Raw genomic sequence first — 21,790 nt, 5'->3', positions numbered from 1 at the left:
GGCCCGGCATACATTTAACTTTATAAGGAAGTACCAAACAGTTTTTCAAAGTGCTGCACGTTTTATCGCTTCCATCAGCAATATATGAGAATTCTAGTTGCTGCACGTTCTTGTCAACCTTTAGTGGGGTCAGTCTTTTTAATTTTAGCTATTTTGATGGGTTTATAGAGATATGCCTTTTTAGTTTTGATTTGTGTTTCCCTGCGGACTAAGGATGTTAAACAGCTTTTCAGCCGTTAAATAGCTTATTGGATATTTGTACATCTTCTTTGGTAGAATGGCTGTTCAAATATTTGGCAATTTGTTCCATCTTAAATCTCAACCCCTAGCATTTGGTAGCCACTCAGTACATAACTATTGAATGAATAAATAAATATGATATCATCTATTATTAGTGAATAATCTAATATGATTAGTAAATATTTGCCTAGTTTTTATAATGTTTTTAAAGTACTGAGCATAATGCCTGACACATAGCAGCCAACAATTAGTAGCTACTAGTAACATCCTTATTCTATATGTGAAGAAATGAGGATCAGAAAAGTTATGTGACTTTTCCAAGGTCACCTAGGTATTGTCAAAATTGCCACTCAATTCCGAGCTTCTCAAATTCTGTATTTCATGTTTTTACTTTAATAGTAGTAGGTTGACCAGTTAAATATTGAACTCACCATTAAATGTGTTATTTTATTCATTCTTTAAATTATTATTTATGGCAAATGTAATATGGCAAATATAATGGTGTTAATTATGTTACTTGTTTAAACCTCATTTAATTCTCACTATAACCATATAAGGAATGTAGTTATCTTTATTTTATTGATAATTAAACTGCAATACAAGGAAGTTATACCAGTGCCAAAGATCACACAGTTAATTAAGAGGTATAGACAGAATTCAAGCTCAGCCACTCCTATATCAAAGCTCATGTTTTATTTTGTTAGGTTTTGAAACGACTATACTCTACTGTCTCTTATGACAAGATTAATTTTGTTGAATCTGAGGTGCTTATGGGCCAACAGGATGGAGAATTCCAGTAAAGCTGTGACATTTAAGAGAGAGTTATTGGGGTTTAGGGGAGTGTATAAGATTGTGTCTTCAGTAAACTACAATTCAAGACCATACTAAGAAAGTTGTGTTAGGAGTGGTTAGAGTGCTGGATATATGTAAAGATGGAGAAATTCCACTAGTTTGATTTCAGAAAGTTCTATGGTAGACCCCTTTGAAAAAAAATTTTTTTTTATGGATCTGCCTTGTCCTCAAGAATAGATCTGTAATGATGAAACCTTATGGTATCTAAGTTTGTTCCTAAGACATGCCACAATATTTTGCCTGCTGTTACAGTCCCAGACAAGTGGATCCGTGTTGCCTGCCCACGGGCCCAGGAGCTCATGGTCATTCTGATAACCCCTTTTCTGTTTACTGGAAACCTCAGCAGCCCCGGCAAGGGCCCCTCCATCCAGGCTGACGAGTGCTCCCTTCCGCTCCGATTTCACCCTCCTGAAAAGGTAGTGTGAGGAGCAAGGAGTGAGTCAGTCCCTTCAAGTTGGCAGCACCCGGGGCTGGTGTTAATCTGCGTTATCTTAGCTCCCACAGGGTGAGTAATCAAGCCGAGCCAGAAGATCTAACCCTGGAAAACAGGTGCAAATTTCCAAAGGAGGCCTTTGTGACCGTAACAGGAGGTTGGCTGAAACTCAATCTGTATTTACTCTTTGCAACAGAATATTTTTTGGACCGTGGTCTGTAGGAACATTCAAGTTCCCTAAAAATTGGTCTCTGCACCAATTATAGAGGCATCACAGAAACACCAGCAATGGCCCAGCTGGGACCCTGGGGCCAGCCCAGCTTCTGAGGACTTGCACAACAGGGCTGAGCCTAAGCCTTCCTCCTGACACCCCAGAGAGGGAGTAGGTGGCAGGGAGTGACTAAGCCAGGCCCTGCCTCCTGGCTGCACACACAAACATGTTTTTGAGCCCTTTATAAACTCAGCAGGGAACATGCTGTTCTCTTTGGGAAGTTGCCAGAAACTTATGAGATAGTCAGATTAGTGCCAAGAATAGACACCAAGGCCTCTCTCACGCCTCAGAAAGGCACTGTGTGGTGCTAGGTTGCCACAGCCCCTCCTTTCTCCTCTAGCCTTCCAAACCAAGCCCGCAGACTGTTTCCTGAACTTCTCAACCCCTCAGTTAGTTTCTCAATGATTACTAGAGACCACTATACATTTTGGAACAACTGTAATCACACTGTCTAAAGCCCAATGCAAATGTGTCCCTTCTATGTTTATTTGTTTTGCATCTCAGAGCCTCAGGCCATGGACCTTGGGGGTAGCACCAAAAGAAAATAACCACCTATCTTTCCCATTTCAAAAGGTACAGGCAGAGTCTGAGTTGCTGCCCTTCCAAGTTTGCCCTCTGCACTAGTCGGCAAGGAATGGAAAGTTTAATTGAAATTCAGTCAGGGCTGGCAAAGTGGAGAGGAAATCTCAATCTTCTCTCAGAGGTACTAGTTGTCTCTCTTCTCTCTTCTCCAGATGTTCTAAATCCTCTGTGTCTCCACATTGGGCCAGCTCTAAAATCATATTTAAAACTGTTTCTTCCTCTATAATAGTACCTGTAAGAATCAAGTGTCAATTTTTACATAAACGTTTTAAGAGAGTTTTCCATATCTTCCTTACATTTGTATAAGGTATAGCTTCTTGTTTGAAAACTGTTTGCATAGTTCTTTTAGTTTCTAAGATTCAAACATTTTATTGCTTATGAAATTGACATTAACCAAGATTCATTCACATGGTGTCAACTACCTGAAATGTAGCCATTCACTCCATCCATCTCTCCATCCATCCATCCATCCATCCAATACTTTTTGAGTTCGAAGTCCCAACTAGTAACTAATCAGCCTTTATAGCACCGAAGTTGAGAACCTACAGTAATCAAGAGATGATAAATGTCACATAGATCCTTCTTGCTTACTAAGCAACTGAAAATAGAAAAGCTCAGGGGAACATGATCTGTGTAAATGTTAAGGATTCTGCCATGGAGAAATTTCACCAACCACATGCAACTGCAAAATATAGAAAGCCAAGCCCAGGCAAGATAAGCTCATTCTGGGCTTGGGACCTGCTAATTGGTTTCACACACATGTGGCTGCAACCCATCATAGGGCTGGATTCTAATATAGGGAAAGAAATGAGATATTTCACTGAAAGATATGTCATCTGAATCAGACTGAAGGAGCTGTTATGACACTGAGCTGTGGCTATAATCAGCGTCAGCCTGAGGATGACACTTCATTTAAGGAGATGTTTTTGGTCGAAAAGAACTGAGTTTGAATGCCATTTCAAATTTCCAAAGCATGACCTTCCTGGTCATGGGCTAGTCATTCCTATTATTTATGTATTCAATAAATATTTATTGAGCCCTGTTAGGGGCCAAACATGAAATGAGATAATGGAAATTTCCCTGCCTTCATGGAATAACAGGAATTATTCTTTGTGCTTCACTTTCTTAAGGTGTAATAATATCTATCGTGCAGAGCGGTGTGGAGTTCACATATACGGTAGGTGTGATAGGACTGTAAGTGGGACTTTTCTTCTTTTTAAATTAAACTTATTGGGGTGACAATGGTTAGTTAGATTACATAGGTCTCAAGTGCACAATTCTGTAATACATCATCTGCATAACACATTGCGTGTTCACCACCCAGAGTCAGTTCTTATCATCAGAATTGGCAACATGGTTCTAAAGTTGGGGATAAATCGATGGTTGGGATTTATTAAGACGCAAATTCATTCCTCTGCCCCAGTTATCACTCTCTACTCACTAATTTAATCTGAAAGGAATGATTGGATTTTAAATCTTCAGCCTCAGAAAGAGTTTGTGTCTTTTCCTTCCAGTCTTGGTGGGTGCTCCTAAGTTAAGCCAGTGGGAAGTTCCAAGAAAATGATTGTAAAGATGGAGGTGGGGGTGCCAGCAAGAAGTTGAGCCTGGAATGTTTTTCATTTCTCAGTTGGCTATCCACTTATGAGATGTACTTGCTGAACTGCCCTTTGTACTGATGTAAGCAAATGGGAAAGAGATTCAGGGAGAGAACTCAGGGTAGAGAAAATAAGCAGTAGGGGAATAAGGCATACTCCATTATCTGGTAGGAAAAAAATGCACCAGTCTTCTGTAGGTCAAGTGGATACCAAAGGAGGCTTGACTTATCGGGATAAAACCCCACCTTAAACTGTGACTCGGTAACAAAAGAGACCCTAGCAGCAAGTCTGTAGGGTGGGTTATATCCAGATGGGAGCCGAAGGAGACTGGAAAAGGTCCACCGAAGCTAATTTCCTATGAGAGATGGCCATGCAGTAAAGAGGCCTCCAAAAGGACCTTCCAGAGAATCATCAGGTGTCTCCCAAGAGGGCAGGCATTTGGATGGCTGTCATTGGGAAGGTCAGAGGTCACAACGGCAACTGGTAAGTAAAGGCATTTCTGCTTCCTTTGTGTATTCTGTCTCTATGTCCTCAACATAGAAAGAGACCCAGAAGATGCAGGGGGTAGCAGAAAGCCTCAATAGAAGCTCCATCTCTTTGCCCACATCTATGCCTCAGATCTGTCCCTGGGTCTAGAGAAGGAGAGGGACATTTAAAATTGATGATAAGCTGAAGTGGAGGGCACTGGAGTACATCTTGTACAACCTGAAAATATCAGAAAACTGGCATCTGTTGGAGATGCCATAGTCTTGGGAAGGAGAGATTTGATGGGGCATGTTTTAAAGCAGTGATTGGGGCGAAAAAAGAAAAGAAACCTGGAGTTTGAACCTTCTGGGTTCATAGTGTTCAATAAAATGCTGACAAGTGGAAAATGCTTAGCAAACACTAAGTGCTACACAAATGGAAGATACTATTCCTAGTCACCTAAAGAGAATAAATACTCACACATTATCTACATATATTTCAATATTGAAGAACAAAGAAGATGTTCAATTTGTATTTTTGGTTTAAGAGAAAGCATAATGTGTTGGTTATGTCTTCAAGTGTCTGTTTTCCTCATGCAAGGCTTCTCAGAATTTTTTCTGGGCTGTTTCACCACATTCCTATTGCTGTTCTAAGCATTTGCCTTCTTTGTCATTTTGTAGACACCGCACCACCACCACCACCACCACCACCAGTGACTGAGGAGATCGTGAAGGTCATCTATTCTCACATCCAATTTACTTGAAGATTAAATACTATTTAATTATTGGAACAATACTTTAAGTTCTTAAAAACAAAGAATCTCACGTAGGTGTGTAAATACAGCAATTTCTGCAGGCTCAGTACACAGAGGAGACCTAGAGTCCCAAGGTTGTGAATACTGGGCTTGACATAGAGGTGCCAGATGATTCCCAGCAATGCTGTATTTCATGTATTGTTCAACCTGCTTAGCATCCATTACTGTAAAATGGGGGTTTTGTCAAGGACCACACTGAGTAATTGAAGAATAAATGAGATGATTATGTAAAGCAGGTAGCACAGTGCTAGGCACCCAGTTGATGCTCAGGAAATAGCTGTTTTCCTCTTTCCAAGGATGCAGGGTCAAAAGACACCCCCAAGAAGAATAGAGGCATTCGGGAGGGGAGTATCAGAAAAATTAAACTGAACATTTTTTTGTGCATTCAGCCGACTATAGCTGGTGGTCATTTCTGCAGCATTACTAAGAAGAGCCATAGAAAATCATGACACTATTGGAGCAGAGTGACATGCTGGCGTTTTTGTATTTATTTTATAATATATTGCTATCCCGGTATTAATAACCCATAGTTTATTTAAAAACAGTGTTCAGAATTCAGAAAAAAAATGAAAAATTATTGAAACTAAATACTGGGTATGCTTTGCATATAAAATGTATAAACATATTACATACATGAATGACACTTAAATTTCAAAAACATAAATATTAAACATATATTATCATACTAATTTGAATTAACAGCAGGGGAAAAGTAATAAAAATAAGTATATACAATAAGCTAAATATTGCATTAAATGAAGAAAATCAGTCTTGAAAATTAAAAATGAATTAAATTATTTGATTTTTTTTTGCAAGTATGATCTTAAGAGCAATGTATATCAATGGTGTTACCTTTGATAATGAGCCGAGGGTTTGGGTAAATTTTTCCAGCCACTAGAAAAGCTTTTGCATATTTTATACTAGTTGGAAAAATAGTGATGAGCTAAATATAAACTAAGCCCAAATGTCTTTCACTGAATCTTTTATCTACAAATAATCTCATGTCTCAGTCATAATATAAAGGAAATCTTTTACAAGTTTTTATTTTATTAAAGACTTCCATATTTTTATTGGTAGTGAGCTGTCGCTTTTGTTACTAAGGCCCAGCAGTCAATTTGCAAGATGCCTGGTTCTCAGCTTCTGCTATGAAACAGCCTTTGTTCAAACACACACAAAAAATAAATCCCACAGATAAGAAGTTTCCACCACTAGACACTGGTTGTTTTGCTATCAACCTGACCCCATCAGAAGTGCAGATATCCGAAGGGTAAGACTAAGTCTTTGTTCTTTATAATTCTCTTTAAGGGATGCTTTCCTTCTTTACATATTCAGCGAATGCTGAAAAGAAAAAGAAGAAAAAAAAAACCTTCTTTTAACAAGTAAAGCTAGAGTGAATCTGATCTGGGAAAATCTGGGTTAGTATTCCAGCCTTTTTTACTCACTTAGCCCAGATACCTTGAGCTAATAAAACCTCGCTTTTACTGCTGGGTTTAACTCTCTAGGTACTTCTCAAAGCATAAAGGTTTTGGATTTTTAAAACGCTGTATGGGAGGGGAAATTACCCCTTCTTTTTCCTAATAGTTCTTTGGGCTGATCTAATAATCAAATTGACATGAGATAGGTTAACTGATTTATTACATATGTACGATGCATAGGAGAGTTTCATAAGACTATGGGGCTTAGGACTAATCGGGCAGTTGAGGCTTAAATGCCATCTTGAGCTAAGCAGGAAAGAGGTAGCAGTTTGAACTTCAAAGAGAAGGTAGGGAATATGCAGGTAGATAAGGAGTAAACACTTGGTGAACAATTTCTTGGTAAACAAATGATTGGTGCGCCAGCTAGAAACAATGGGACACAAAGGGGAGTTTAAAAAAAGAGTTGGTACGTTCCTCCCTGTCTGCCACACTTAGTTCATATGTAACTATAGTTATGTGGAAGAAAAAGGGGTTATAAGAAAAGTAACCTCCTCACAAGGTGATCCCCAAGCATATAACCATTTTAGGAAAAGGCTTATCTTTGCCTTAAGCAAGGCCTGTTCACTGTTTCTATGCATCTGGATTAACACACCTTTGAAATGCCTCTTTTCATACTCCTCCCTATAAAGCATGAGAACACATAATCTTAACTATCCTGTAATCCAACACCCACCTTATTTTCTTCCTCCTTCCTGTAATCTTCCTTACATTTCCTCCTTCATTTCAAATACACAAAAGAAACTGCAAAACTGTTATTCTCTGGAGCATTTGAGAGCTTGCTCCTCAACCTATATTATCAGTGTGGCTCAAATAAACTTATAGCAAAATCGCTACAGGTTTGGACATTTCCGACGTTGACATTATGGCAATAACTCCCCTTCCTGGGGCTGGTTCTCTATCTAAATTCTTTTAGACGGTTGGGGGAAGGTCAAAGGTTCTTCCTGAGCCTTTTCTTTCTTAAAAAATAACCAGTTTAAAATAATCAATATTAGAAACAAGCATATTTTGGGGTGGCAAACTGCTATTCTTCAAAACCAAGCAAAATATTGTAGCTTTGCCACTTAACAATCAATGGCATGCTATACCGGAGTTCTTCAATGTTGAAAATTGACTCTGAATCACTAATTCAAGTCATCTCGCTCAGAAAGATTTCCTCCATGAAGCTACTACAGTGTCTAAAATTCCATTTTTAGAGTAAGTCTACATTGATTTAAGGCAACTATTTATAGGATATCCTTAAATATATGAATATACCCAAGGTGTTCTCTCTTTAGTCGTTAATGACTCGGCATAGTTGTTTATCAGCTGAGTAGTCAGTGGGACCCAGACCAAGTCCATTGTTTTGTGAAGCAGAACAGTGGAAAGAACTTCATGCAAGGAGAAGCATGGTTATGGGGTAGGACCCAGGGAGGCAGGTGCTGCAGGTTGGCCCTGGGAAGCCTGGGGCTGCCTCGTGAAGGCAAAATGGGCTTGGAGGAAATGCTGATGGAGGGAGGCAACTGTTAAAAAAAAAAATGGAACCTTGTACATTTGGAGATAATTGACTTGATTAAGTGATTCATGAATGAAGCAGGATCCCATCTAACAAGTAGAGAGATACTCCAAGGGGTTGTACAAAAGGAAAGGTTTTTATAGGAAGAATAGTGGAGAGCTGTTAACAAATGAAAAGAAAGGATTCTTTTAGGCCAGGTCATCTTATTCTGGGAGAAGGGGATCGTAGGAGTCTTTATCATGCAGCTTGCCTCTTCTTCCTCTGGGGGGATGTGGAGGGCCCAGGACATATTACTTCATCGGTGCTGACCAGAAAATTCTAGACTGCTTGATTAAAATCGTTCTTCTGGGAAAAGCTGAAACTGCAATTACATTAAATATGAAATCTAGGTTTGGTGTCATGGGCTTTAGCATGAGTGATGCCATTTTGGACCTGTGGTTTTCTCTGTAATGCAGGAAAGGGCCAGAGCGGGGATGGGCATCTCATGTCCACCACCACACCCACATTGGACCCTTTTGTATTGCAGAGCCCTTGTATTGAGTGCAACTGAGAAAAGGTATCTTTAAAAAGAGACAGCTTGAGGAAGGGAGAAAAAAATCATACATAGTATGTGCAAAATAAGTGAAGAAAAGCACAAATTAGTAGAATCACAGAAAATGTTCAGAAGTAAATAAATAAAAAGTTGGAAAAGAAGTAATGAAATGATTAGTGAAGTGTGGGTTTCTATGGAGGCAGGCATTTTGAACCAGATTTTGAGAAGTTGGATGTGAGTTGGTAAAAAGGAAATGTCTTTGGCTTCTCTTTTTGAAAGTCAGTATCAACTCCCAGTGCCTAGTTTTCTGGCAAAAAGAAGAAAATGGGCTAAATTCTGGGGATTTCTCTCTATGGCAGTATATGAGTTTTCATAAAACTTACTAGAGAGTCCAATGTTTTCCTTGTTGTTGGCTGTTTCCTACAAATTAGGTTTAATTGCAATATCTTCCTAGAAGCATAGTTTTGATAAATATAGTGATTTCCTTTGGGGGATGAGAAAGAAAGCAATAGCTTTAACAAGGTTTTCTTTTAAAGCAATAGCCTCTTTTTCAAGGCAAACAAAATCGTATGTTGAATTAAGACCAATTTCCTCATATTGTATTTTAAATAAAGGATAAAAAAGTCACATCTAGGTCCTATGAAGAAAATAGGAACAATACAAATGAAGTATTGAATTAGCAGTCATAGTATTTTAGATAAAATTTGGCACAGACTTTTAAAACTGGTGGGCTTCAACAGTCCATAGATTTCCACCAAATGGTTGCAATCCACCCAATGCTTTTTTAAAAATCAATTTGTTGCCAACAATTTTCTGTTCCTATTCCACCTTACACTTTCCCACACTTGGATTTGCTCCACCTCAGAGGCACTGAAAGTCTCTTGGTGCCAAAGTCGCATTATGGTGAGGTTGTGGTCAACGATAGTGGATGTAATGGGCTGCATTTTGTCCTCCCAAAAGACCAGTACCTGTGAATGTCACCTTGTTTAGCAATATGGTCTTTGCAGATGATCAAGTTAAGATGAGGTCATTAGGGTAAGTCCTAGTCCTATATGACTGTGTCCATATAAAAAGGGGAACTATGAACACACAGAGAGGGGGAGATAACATGAAGACACAGGGAGAACGCCGTCTACCAGCCAAGGAACTCCCATGTCTACCAGAAGCTAGGAGAGAGGCATGGAGTAAATAGATTCTCTCTCACATCCCTCAGAGAGAATCAATTTTTTCAACACCTTAATTTCAGACTCCTAGCCTTCATAACTGTGAGGCAATACATTTCTGTTGCTTAAGCCACCCAGTTTGTGGTACATTCTTTCTTACTGCAGCCCCTGGAAACTCATACAGTAGGGGAGGGTCTTCACAGTTATCCTCTGACAGAGGGTTTCCAGAGCAGTGCACATGGAACCCAGTGCTTAAAAGTGGAAGTCAAAGCACTTGTAATATGTTTTAATATTAATCTTTAAAAACCAGATTCAGTGGGAATGGAGCTAGAGAACAAATGGGAGTGACAGAAAACATCCTATACTCAAAATTTCAGATTGTGTCTTACCCTTCCTGAGGGTCCTTTTCATTATCTCTGGCTTCATCTTACATAATGTGTCCTTCTGATGTCCATCTTATCAGAGTGCCAGTCATGCCCTGGCAAATTTAAGTTTTCTTAAATGTAAGGGTCAAAAGGATTTTATTTTAAATATTAAAATAGGTACCTAATTCAACCCTAATTGCCCTAGACCTCTGTCTGCCACCTCCACATATAGCAGGTTTGAGTCTCACCTAAATTCAAATTGGACTTCTACAACCTTAGCAAAACTCTTCTGGAAAGATCTATCAGATTCCTTAATAATCTACTTCAGTGTATCATGTGAAACAAAAAGTTTCACAGTCAAGGCTTTTCCAAAAGAAAGAGCTAATATATTGAGCCAAATGCCAGCCAGAAAAGGACCAGGTTCTGGGGCAGGACGTCTAAACCACCAGCAGCAGCACCAGGTGGAGGTCACACGTTCTGAAGTTGACAGACTTATTTACACACCAGGTAGGGTGAATAAAGATAAAAGTTGTTTTGAAAGAATTTATATTGGCAGTAGATGAAGGGGTGGGAGAAGGTGAAGCGAGGCTAGTTCTGGGATAGGTGCACAGTCCGTAAGGGAGAAATGTTTGCTCCTTGGGATTGATTGTGGACCACAGGCTGGGAAGTTCATGCATAAGCAAGAAGCAGAGGCGCCTGATGTTCGGTGGTGTCTGGCTATTCTCTTTGGATAATCGCAAAAATAGCCACCTGGAAGTTAATTTAAAGTTCCAACATACTTTCAGGAATGTAACCAGTTTTCTGTTGGGTTTTCCCTGCAATTGTTAACTTAGTAACAATTCTTGTCTCCCTCTTGTCTTAGTAACTCTCTTGTCTCTTTCTGTTACCCTCTGGCCTGCTGTCATTTAATTTAGGAGGCTTCAGTATTTTCTCCTTGTCAATCACATACTGTGAGAAAATTCTTTTTGGGTTCCCCTTGAAACCATAGTTCAAAACAAATGTGTTTGTTCTTGCATTAACTTTAGTAGAGATAAAAACTATGTGACACGCTAAATCTATGTCCATCGGGGGAAAAGTTTTAAGTTATTCCCCAGTCTTCACTAAATAACCCTATTTCATCTCATTTTAGAGGTTTTGGTTTTCAACTTTTAGTATTTGAATTCTTAGTGAGGGTTCCCTCATCAATCTCTCCAGTTAAGATATAAACCAACAAGCTGGAAATGAATTTTTAATGGATCAAGTAAAAATAACTAGTATGCATGTTGAGAGGAAATTTTCCCCACAGTAAAATTTCTGGATAGAAGTTAAAGTCCCTGAACACTGAACTCCTCAGATAAAAAAGAACATAAGCAGTTCTTTAATATTCCCTTTAAAAAGCAAGTACAATGACATGGTACAACTGTTTGCTCACCAAGTCGGCACTCCTTTGAGAGGAAAGAAAGAAAATGATATGTTGTTGGGAGTTCTCCAATTTAGCTCTATAAAGACTTAAAAATGTTTTGACTTGCAGAGACACTTTTACTGAGCTGTAAAACTGGATGTCTTCTCTCCAGACTATCCTGTATACAAATGCATTTCTAATTTTTATAAAATGCTACTTTGATCATTCAGTTCCTTGGTCAAAATCTATTATGGCTTCTTACTGACAGAGCAAGTCTACACTTTTCAAGACCCTTGATAATCTCTACCAGTCCTACCTATCCCAAATTTTTATTGCACATTTCTCCATCATAAAGTTTATTAGCTTTATTTTATTGCCTTTCCCTCGGTCAACTCCAACACATGTGGTTTACACACAAAATACTCAAACACACACACACACACACACACACACACACACACACACTCCATATTTTATATTCTGGCCCTGAGACCATTACTTATACTTTTCCCCTTTTCTGCAGTCTGCTTATATGTTTTTCTACTAGCCAGATTCTAAACTTTAAAGCTCAGTTTTCTTGTGAGAAGTTCCATTTCCCTTTAGGAAGCTGCCCTGACGACATTTATGTCCATTATTCATCACTTTCTTGTCCCTGCTACTTATTTAGCATGACACAATCCAGTGCTTGATTAAAAACCATTTCTATAGTGCTTCCTAAATTTTTATGAACATATAGGCTGTGTTATAATTTTTAAGCTTCCTTTATGTTTACCACAGTCCTGGGCACATAATGAAGCATAATAAATAAACATTCAATTTCAACAACCTCCTTTTCACTTCTTTGTAAGGAGCTGCAGCAAAGACGCAATGCAAAACACCCTTATATGAGGAACCCAAGGTGCCAAAAATGCCCACCAATCTTTTCTTCTGGGTGGACAATGGCAATCAGGCTCACTGGCAGCCATCATAGCCCTTACTGTCCCCATGGACCAAGAAAGGAAGAAACAGCCCTCCCCTCTGTCATATCCAGTCTGCTTCTCTGAATTCTGTGAGACCTGTTCTCCAAGCAATGATCAAGATTAAAGTAACAAATTTTCATACCCCCTATTTTCCTTGGCCATCCTTTGATACAATAGTCTCAATTTATCATCTTCTGTGTTCTGACCTTCGTAATAATCATCTCCTTTGATAATAAAACTTGCTATCCTTCTTTTCCAAGCTCTCTCATGTGTCTCCTGGAACTCTGCCCAACACACCTGCTAAGTGAATACACCTTTAATTCATTACATTCATATAAACTTGGCTACACCTAAATCACTTCTCCTAGAGGTTTAGTAACATATCTCATGGTTACAATGTGAGGATCCATGGTCCACTCTCTCTGATTTCCTCACAGTTTAGCCCCTCCACCTTTTCATGAAAAAGCCATATAACATTGCAGCTCATATGGCAATTCCCCCTTTTTTTCTTTCTTCCATCAATCTCTGGGAAATACCTCTCTGCTGCTGTCATACTAGAGCATGCTCATTAAAGTCCTCTTAACAGTGTCTTGCACAGAGCAGAAGTTTTAATTTTAATAAAATCCCACTTATCAATTTTTTTTCTTTCATAGGTCAGACTTTTGATGTTATATTTTTTAAAATCATCACCAAAACGAAGGTTTTCCTTTAGAAGTGTTACAGTTTTGTGTTTTACATTTATGTCTAAAATCCACTTTGAATTAAGGTTTGTGTAAGGGGTAAGATTTTTGTCTTACAATTTATTTTTATTTTTTTGCATATGAATGTCATATTGTTCCAGCATTAATTGTTGAAAAGACAACACGTTTTCCATGGAATTGCTGTCGCACATTTGTCAAAAATCAGTTAACTATATTTGTTTGGGTGTATTTTGGGGGCTCTCTATTCTGATTCATTGATCTGTGTGTCTGTGCTTTCTTTTCACCAATACCACACTGTCTGGTCTGCTATAGCTTTAGAGTCTTGGAATCAGATACTAGCAGGGAGGATCCGAGATAGTGGAGTAGATAAATGCTGTGCTTGCCTCATCCTGTGAGCACATCAAAACTGCAATTAAATTATAGAACAGTCAACCTGGAGAAGCATCTGAAGTCTAGCTGAACAGAAGTTTTATAACTAAGGATATAAAGAAGAAGCCACATAGAGACTGGCAGGAGGGGCAGAGATATGAAATGGGCTGGCCCCATACCTCCATGTAGAGGATAAAATTAAGAGTGATATCTTGGCCACAGAGGTTCCCCATGGAAGAGCAAGGGACCCCAGCCCCATACTTAGCCCCGCAGCCTGGAGTACTGGTGCCAGGAAGAGGAGCCCCCACGACATTTGGCTGTGAAAAACTGTGGGGATTCCAACCATCTGGGAGTGAAAAAGGTTGTGGGAAACCCAGGCATCCTCTTAAAGGGCCTGTGCAGCACTCACCCTGGGCTCCAGTGGAGGGGTGCTGACTCTGGGGGAGTTGGAGAAATATGGGAAGAGACGGAGAGTTGCGTAACTTTGAGGAGAGGACTGGAGGGACAGTCCCATTTTCCTTGTGTGGGGCCCTTCTGTGCAGCCAGCAGGCACACACCATCTTTTCTGTGTTGAGTCCACCCCCACAGGTCAAATCTAAATTTGATTGGCCTGGTGAGCTGACTCTGTACTATGCTAATTCACTGAGGCCCTGCCTCACCCAACTTGCTTACCCCAAGAGGCTTTATCAGCAGTTGAACTTTATGGGAGCCAGCAAGTGGCAGCAGGCCTCAGAGTGTCCTGGCTTTTTGCAGAGCTTTGCCAGACCTGGTACTGGTGACAGCCATCCTCGGTTCGCAGCCCAGCCTCTCCCATGTGCTTCCAGGTGTAGCACAGGCAGCAAACAGTGGATCACTTTGTAGCTTCTACCAGGTACTCCCCAGCCAGCCACAGGCAGTGGCTGACCTGTGTTTGCCCCGGAGCCCCTCCCAAGAAGCCCCAGAACCAACATACTTAAAAGTGGGCTTCAGGCCACAGCAAAATACCACCCAATTAGCCCCACAAGTGGCACACACAAAGCTCTGTCTAAATAGGCACCAGAGCTGGCTGGGACAAATCCCGCTTTGTGGGGTAAGCCCCCTGCACAGCAGCCCATAAGCCAAACCCCACAGCCAGTCAGCCTGAGGGGAAATAACCACCCACTGACATGCTAACAGGAGTCAAAGCTCAACTATAACAGGAGAGCACACACAACCCACATGAGGAATTCCTCTGGAGCACCCAGCTCAGGTGATTAGAGAGACTATGCCACTGGGCCCCACAGTACACCTACTACATAAGACCACCCAACCAAGACTGGGAGACACGGCAGATCTACCTAATACATAGAAACAAAAAGAGAGGTAGCCAAAATGAGGAAACAAAGAAATATATTCCAAATGACAGAACAGGAGAAAAATCCAGAAGTAATACTAAACAAAAAAGAGGCAAGCAACCTACCAGAGACGAGTTCAAAACAATGGTTATAAGGATGCTCATGGAACTCAGAACTTCAACAAAGAGATAACAAGCATAAAAGGGACATAAAAACCATAGAAAAGAACCAGTCAGAAGTGAAGAAAATAATAACTGAAATGAAGACTGTACTAGAAGGACTCACCAGCAGACCACATGAAACAGAGGATTGAATTAGTGATTTGGAGGACAAAATAGCAGAAAACACTCAATCAGAACAGCAAAAAGAAAAAGAATTTTAAAAAATGAGGATAGTTTAAGAGACCTCTGGGACAACATCAAGCATAACAACATTTACATAATAAGGGTACCAGAAGGAGAAGAGAGAAAGCAAGGGATTGAGAATGTATTTGAAGAAATAATGACTGAAAACTTTCCTAACCTGGCAAAGGAAATAGATATACATGCCCAGGAAGTGCAGAGTCCCAAACAGGATGAACCCAAACAAGCCCACACCAAGCCACATTATAATTAAAATGACAAAGGTTAAAGACAAAGAGAGACTCCTAAAAGCAGCAAGAAAAAAGCAGTTCATTACCTACAAGGGAGGTCCCATAAGATTTTCAGCTGATTTCTCAACAGAAACTTTGCAGGTCAGAACGGATTGGCACTAGATATTCAAAATGATGAAAAACAAGGACCTATGACCAAGGGTACTCTACCCAGCAAGGCTATCATTTACAATGAAAGGGCAAATAAAGAGCTTCCCAGACAAAAAAAAGCTAAAGGAGCTCATCACTACTGAACCATTATCACAAGGAATGTTAGAAGGACTTCTTTTACAATGGAGAGAAAACGATAAAAAATATAAATAATAAAATGGCAATAACTACATATCTATCAACAATTGCTTTTAATGCAAATTATCGGAGCCAGCCGATATCTCGAACAGTCCTGAGGGGGGGGGGCGTTAGGATTAAGAAAAGAGACAGAAGAGAGAGAGTTACCGGGAGGACTCCAGTAAATACTGAAGCCCCGAGTTTATTTTCCAACATCCTTATATACATCCAGGGTATGTGCAAAACAGAAGGGATAAACATGCATTACCTCCTTCAAAAGTAGATCATTAACTATCTACTAAATACTTTAAAGGTCAGGGAGACCTTAGGGGTAAGCCTCCCAGAACACTTCCTTCCATTAACCCAAATAGATACAAATCTTCTGTGTCTCTTTCGGAACTGGCCGTACTCGCCTGGTACCTCAGTGTTAAATAAACATCCTACAGGTGCAAAAAGGAGCAAAACAAGATGCAAAGCAATGCATCACTAAAGCCAGCCTGCACGGCTCCCAACAGCAAATGGAATAAATACTCCAATCAAAAACATAGGATGGCTGAATGGATAAGAAATCAAAACCCTTACCGTATTTGCCGGCGTATAAGACGACTCGGCGTATAAGACGACCCCCTAACATTTCCACTCAAAATACAGAGTTTGTTATATGGTTGGCTGTGTGCGATTTTGCGAGTGTGGTAAAATCGCATAACAGCAAAATCGCATAACAGCCGAGCATACACCCAGCAGCGCTGCTGATGCCTGAACGGTATGTGGAATGAAGTGGGCTGGCATCGGGAGGCCACTATGGCACGGGGCAAGCACTATGGGCAGTCTATCTGAAGTGTACCTGGCGTATAAGACGACCCCCCACTTGGAGGCATATTTTTCAGGGCCAAAAAATCGTCTTATACGCAGGCAAATACGGTACATATGCTGCCTACAAAAGAATCACTTCAGATTGAAAGACACACGCAGACTGAAAGTAAAGGGACGGTAAATTTTAATTATTGCCCACAGCTGTACTTGGCGTCACATCTCTCCCAAAGAGCCCTTACAACTTAGCCCTTGTGAAATGCTCTACGGGGGCCTCTTCTTACGTCTGATCTGTGTGTAGACTCTGACCTCAATTCTGTTATTTCTTATATCATTAACTTGGGAAAGGTTCACTGGGCACTCAGGGAATATGGGGATCAGCGCCTCCTCCAGGCCGACCCCTCTACCCATTACAGCCCCATAGAACCAGGTAACTAAGTACTATTAAAAACCTGGGCTGAGGAGTCCCCGGCAGATGAGTTAACTCTTAAATAGAAGGGATCTTATACAGTTCTCCTGAGCATTCCAACCGCTGTCAAACTACAAGGAGTTAGTAGCTGGGTCCACCTCTCTCGAATCAAACCTGTTGCATTTAAGTCTCTACAGGACTCCCCCAGAGAGGAAGACTGTCACTGAGTGAACCCCAAAACACCTTCCTATTCCTGTGAGCTGGTTGAAGACCTTAAACTCCTCTTCAAGCAGACAAGCAAGTCAATCTCCCAAGACTGATAAAATACAGCCGTTTCATGTCCAGCTTATCGTTGGTTCAGGATTCCAATCCGTCCCTCCTGAGGATGACAAGCCATGCCAGCCGCGGCTCAGCCAAGCATCCCGGCCTTTTTCCTCTCTCACGGCTCACCCTTCCACCACTCCATAGGTCCTCCATAGCCCCCTCCCCACTGTAACAGAATAGCGAGGAACCCTGGGGCCCGCAGGCAGAGACAACACCCCTGTTCAGCAAGAAACAGCTTCAGAAGACAAACCTTCCTCCCCTAATCCCTTGTAAGATTACAAAGGCACAGGTTTCTTGATGGGGAACGTTATTTTAGGCAGAAGGAATAGGGCTAAGGAGAGAGAGGGGGAGAAAGGAAATGAGGAAGTGCGGAAAAACAAAGCTAGAAGGAAATGAGATCATCCTTAACTTTTTGTTTTCTTTTTCCTGGACTCTTCTTCTTTTATTTTTTATAAAATTAGTCTCAAGTGTACAAAGCAACATGATAGGTAGACATTTACATCCTTCACAAAGTGATAACCTCCCAATCTTCTACCCCCCTGACATCGTATATAACTGTTACAATTCCACTGACTTTATTCCCTCCCTATGCTGTACTCCACATCCCATGACTATATATATATTAAATTATAGTTAATATTCAATATTATTTAGTTGCAGCTTCGGGTGTACAGTGCAGTGGTCAGACATCTACACAGTCAACAAAGTTGAGATCATCCTTAACTCTTTTGCTGCATTAATTGATGTCGTTTTTTTTTCAAAATGTGTCAGAAATCCACAAAAAAACAAAAAGTTGATATTTTGACTATTTTATGCATTTAATAATAACAATCTGAGCTGCTTTGTATATAAATGACATTATTCTTATGTATAAAAACTTCAGATATATTCATTTGGGTATTATTCAACCATTCCAGGAAAAGAGTTAAGAAAAAGCACAGTCACAGACCAGCCAGAACTAGATTTCAGTGGCTGAGAGCAGCTCCAGGACACCATCTTGTCCCTCAAGGTGAACTTTAGCTAATTATAATGGATTAGAATATTATTAGTATTGCAGTTAGGAAAAATCTCCACCCCTCTGGCACCATGACTGTTCTGACAAGAGCCAAATACAGACAAAAATCGCTACCCCTGAAGGAGTGGTCAGCGAGGACCCGCCCAGGGATGCCTATAACACCACCCCTAAGTCTTGAATATTTCACATCCTCATTTTATTTTTTTATTTTTTTGTTTATTTTTTAATTTAACTTAATTTTTTTATTGGGGGACAGTGTGTTTTTCCAGGACCCATCAGCTCCAAGTCAAGTAATTGTTTGCATCTAGTTGTGGAGGGCACAGCTCTATGGCCCACGTGGGGATCAAACTGTCAACCTTGGTCTTATGAGCCTGCGCTCTAATCACCTAAGCTAACCAGCTGCCCCTCACATCCTCATTTGAGAAATAATAAATTCCTAAGCCTCTTTGTTCTTTGGTACAGATGCTGTTCTCTAGGCCTGCCCACTCTCAATTCTTTCTTTTTCTTTGTTTTTTAATTAAAGTTTGTTGGGGTGACAATTGTTAGTAAAGTTACATAGGTTTCAGGTGTACAGTTCTGTAATACATCATCTATATATCACATTCTTTGAGAGTATACTATCCTTCTAATAAACCTGCTGCTTGCTCGGCCCATTTGGTGTGTCCCTGAATTCTTTCCTATGACATACGCCAAGAACCCATTTTTGGCAACAGTCACTATCCTCATAATTGTCAGGAAGCAAATATTTTTATGGGTCTGCATAGTTAGGGCTGTCAGGGCAAATTTTGTTGGGACCTGGGTCAAAGGACAGATCTTGAAATTTAAAGTTAACTGAATAAAGAGTAAGAGACTTGCCTCTCTGGAGGTATGCATTTGCTTCAAAGGATGAGAAGACTTTGAGGCCTGGAGACATTCCACCAGTTGTAAACCCGAAGAAACTTGTCTTACATCCCAAAGGGTAAGAACACAGGATCCTTCCTATTTTTCCCCCACAAGAGAGTTTGTGTACATTAGGGAGCAAAGTTTTCTCTCAATGTCTCACAAAGAAAAAACAGGGGGGACAGCTGTCCCTCTTCTATGTTAACTTACAGATTTTGTGGGGTTCTTCACCTATAGTGCAGACCCCAGTAAGTATAAGGTGTCATCTTCCTCTCATTGCAGCACCTTAGAAGGGGGAAAAATTGAGGCCAAGGGAACTGATGCAGTTTTTACTACAAGAACAAAGAGTTTGTCCCTGCCCCAGAAGTCTTGTATTAACTCTCAGGATAATAGGAATAAATATGAATATTAAAACATATCAATATTTACAAATTTAATTTTTGTTCACAAGTAGACTATGTCCTTGAGCATAGGAATCCTTGTAATTCATGATGGTATTTCTAGTGCCTGGCAACCTGTGGTGCTTAAGGAATCTTTGTTGATTGCTTGTTGAATAAGTAAGTGATGTGCCTTATCAATGTAAGAAGAATCCAGCCTGTGGAGAATGTCTATAAGTGTTTGTTTGAGCCAAACTGATGACATATGCTGGGGAGCAAGGTCTCAAATGCTCCAAAGAATAACAGATTTCCAGCTTCTTTTATGCATTTGAAATTAAAGAGGAAACCTAAGAAAGATTACAGGAAGGTGGGAAAAAGCAAGGCAGGGACTGGACTACAGGATATTTGATGAGATTATGTGCTCTCTTGAGGGTAGTCATCCTTTAGAAGGAGGGGTCTGAAAAGAAGCATTTCAAAGAGGCATTAAACTAGGTGTACAGAAAGAATGGACAGGGATTACATAAGGAAAAAATAATCCTTTTACTAAAAGTTATAGGCCTGGGGCATGACTGCCCACCATGATCTGCCCATTTAGGATTTTATGATCAGATCACCTTTTGAGGTTACTTTCCAAAGAACCCCCTCTTTTTTTTCATCCACAGCCTCCACGCCTGAAGAATAGTTTAGTGGCCTAATAATGAGAGCTTCCTATGGCTCTGCTAGTAGATAGGGCCTTCTGGTAATATTGTCTGAAGAAATCCAGAGCCCTGCAGCTGGTCAGTCAGACTCAGTGCTGATGAGGTCAGGGGCCGTGTGCCCTCTCCCCTGTAGGTTAGTTAGGAGTTACTCATTTGCATGACCTCAGACATCACTCTGACTTGTTGCTGTCCTGGGTACATTCCTCAGAGAAGGAGTTTCGTCATAGCGAAAGGTCTGGCGTAAAGAACACTGAATCAAATCCCAGCTGTGTCCCATGATAGAGGCAGCTTACTAGATTCCTTGTGGATCAGTTTCCCGTCTGTAAAATGGGTAAAATAACAGTATCACAGGTGTTGTGAGGAGAATAGGAGTACATTTATGCAAAGGAGTTAATAATATAATGTGTTAGAAGGGAAAAAAATGAATGCATTAATGTAAAATCCTTTGAAAAATACTTGCCACATAGTAAGTTCTATAGAATGTTTTTGCTTACTTAGTATTCAATTTTAAAAGGGTTCAGAGAGAGAAGAAATCTAGTGAAACCAATCTATATTCTAATATATGAAATAAATATTTTGTCTAACGAAACCTATAGTTTAAAAAAAAAATCAAGTCAACATGATAACCTCTAGAGTATCTTTGTTTAAGAAATCATATCTTCAAGTTCAGTGGCAAATTTTATCCCTAAAATAATTTCCCCAAAATGAATGCACGGTACTTGAAATCTTGCCTGAAACTATCTGGATTATGTAAAAGTAAGAATGACATTTGACTCTATAACCCTAAAAACACAGATATATTTTTAGTTACAAAGAACTATTGTCAGACATTCTAAAAAAAAAAAAAAAAGTAAGAAAACATTCTCCACTTTCCAACAAGCCAGGGGACTGTTTACAAAGGCTTTTAAAAATTCATGTTTTGTGCTTGTTTTTGTTATCATTTGGAGGTTTGCTTTCACAAGATGAAATATGATATTTAGAAGGGCAAAGAGGCTGCCTAGGGAACAACTGAAGCTTAATTGTTACTTTGATGGTTGAAGTCTCTTTTCATCCATTTGATAAACAATTCTTGAGAGTATGCTTTGGGCAAAGTGCTGTGTTCGGCAGTCTATGTGTTAATTTATAATATGTAGTGAGCCAGCTTCTCCTCGGTGTGCAGGGAGGTTCAGCCTTGTGCAGTATCCTCAGAGGGACCTAAAAGAGTTAATAAATCTTATTAGGTAACACATGACCCCGCCATCCACCCAGCTTTTGGCTGGACAGTGTTACCAAAGAGGTCAAGGTCTGCGTTGGATTCCTGCCCGAACAGGTTTCGTTCAGCCTTGCTCAGTGGTTTCTGGTCACAGAGCATTCTTTG

At 40.1% G+C, this 21,790-nt stretch overlaps 1 long non-coding RNA gene across 1 annotated transcript in view; it reads left to right on the top strand.

Annotated features, from left to right (window-relative positions):
• The window catches only part of LOC109393124 (uncharacterized), a 9,159-nt gene extending 2,837 nt beyond the window's left edge, over nucleotides 1–6,322 (top strand). The window contains exons 2-4 of the long non-coding RNA XR_002126186.1: nucleotides 2,370–2,499; nucleotides 3,509–3,555; nucleotides 5,119–6,322. This is a non-coding gene — a long non-coding RNA (uncharacterized LOC109393124). The remainder of the gene's footprint in view (nucleotides 1–2,369; nucleotides 2,500–3,508; nucleotides 3,556–5,118) is intronic.
• The last annotated feature ends 15,468 nt before the right edge of the window (nucleotides 6,323–21,790 follow it).

The sequence above is a fragment of the Hipposideros armiger genome, unplaced genomic scaffold, assembly GCF_001890085.2.
Source record: "Hipposideros armiger isolate ML-2016 unplaced genomic scaffold, ASM189008v1 scaffold_365, whole genome shotgun sequence".
NCBI lineage: Eukaryota > Metazoa > Chordata > Mammalia > Chiroptera > Hipposideridae > Hipposideros > Hipposideros armiger.
The sequence above is the reverse complement of the archived record's forward strand: the minus strand, read 5'-3'. Positions and strand labels throughout refer to the sequence as shown.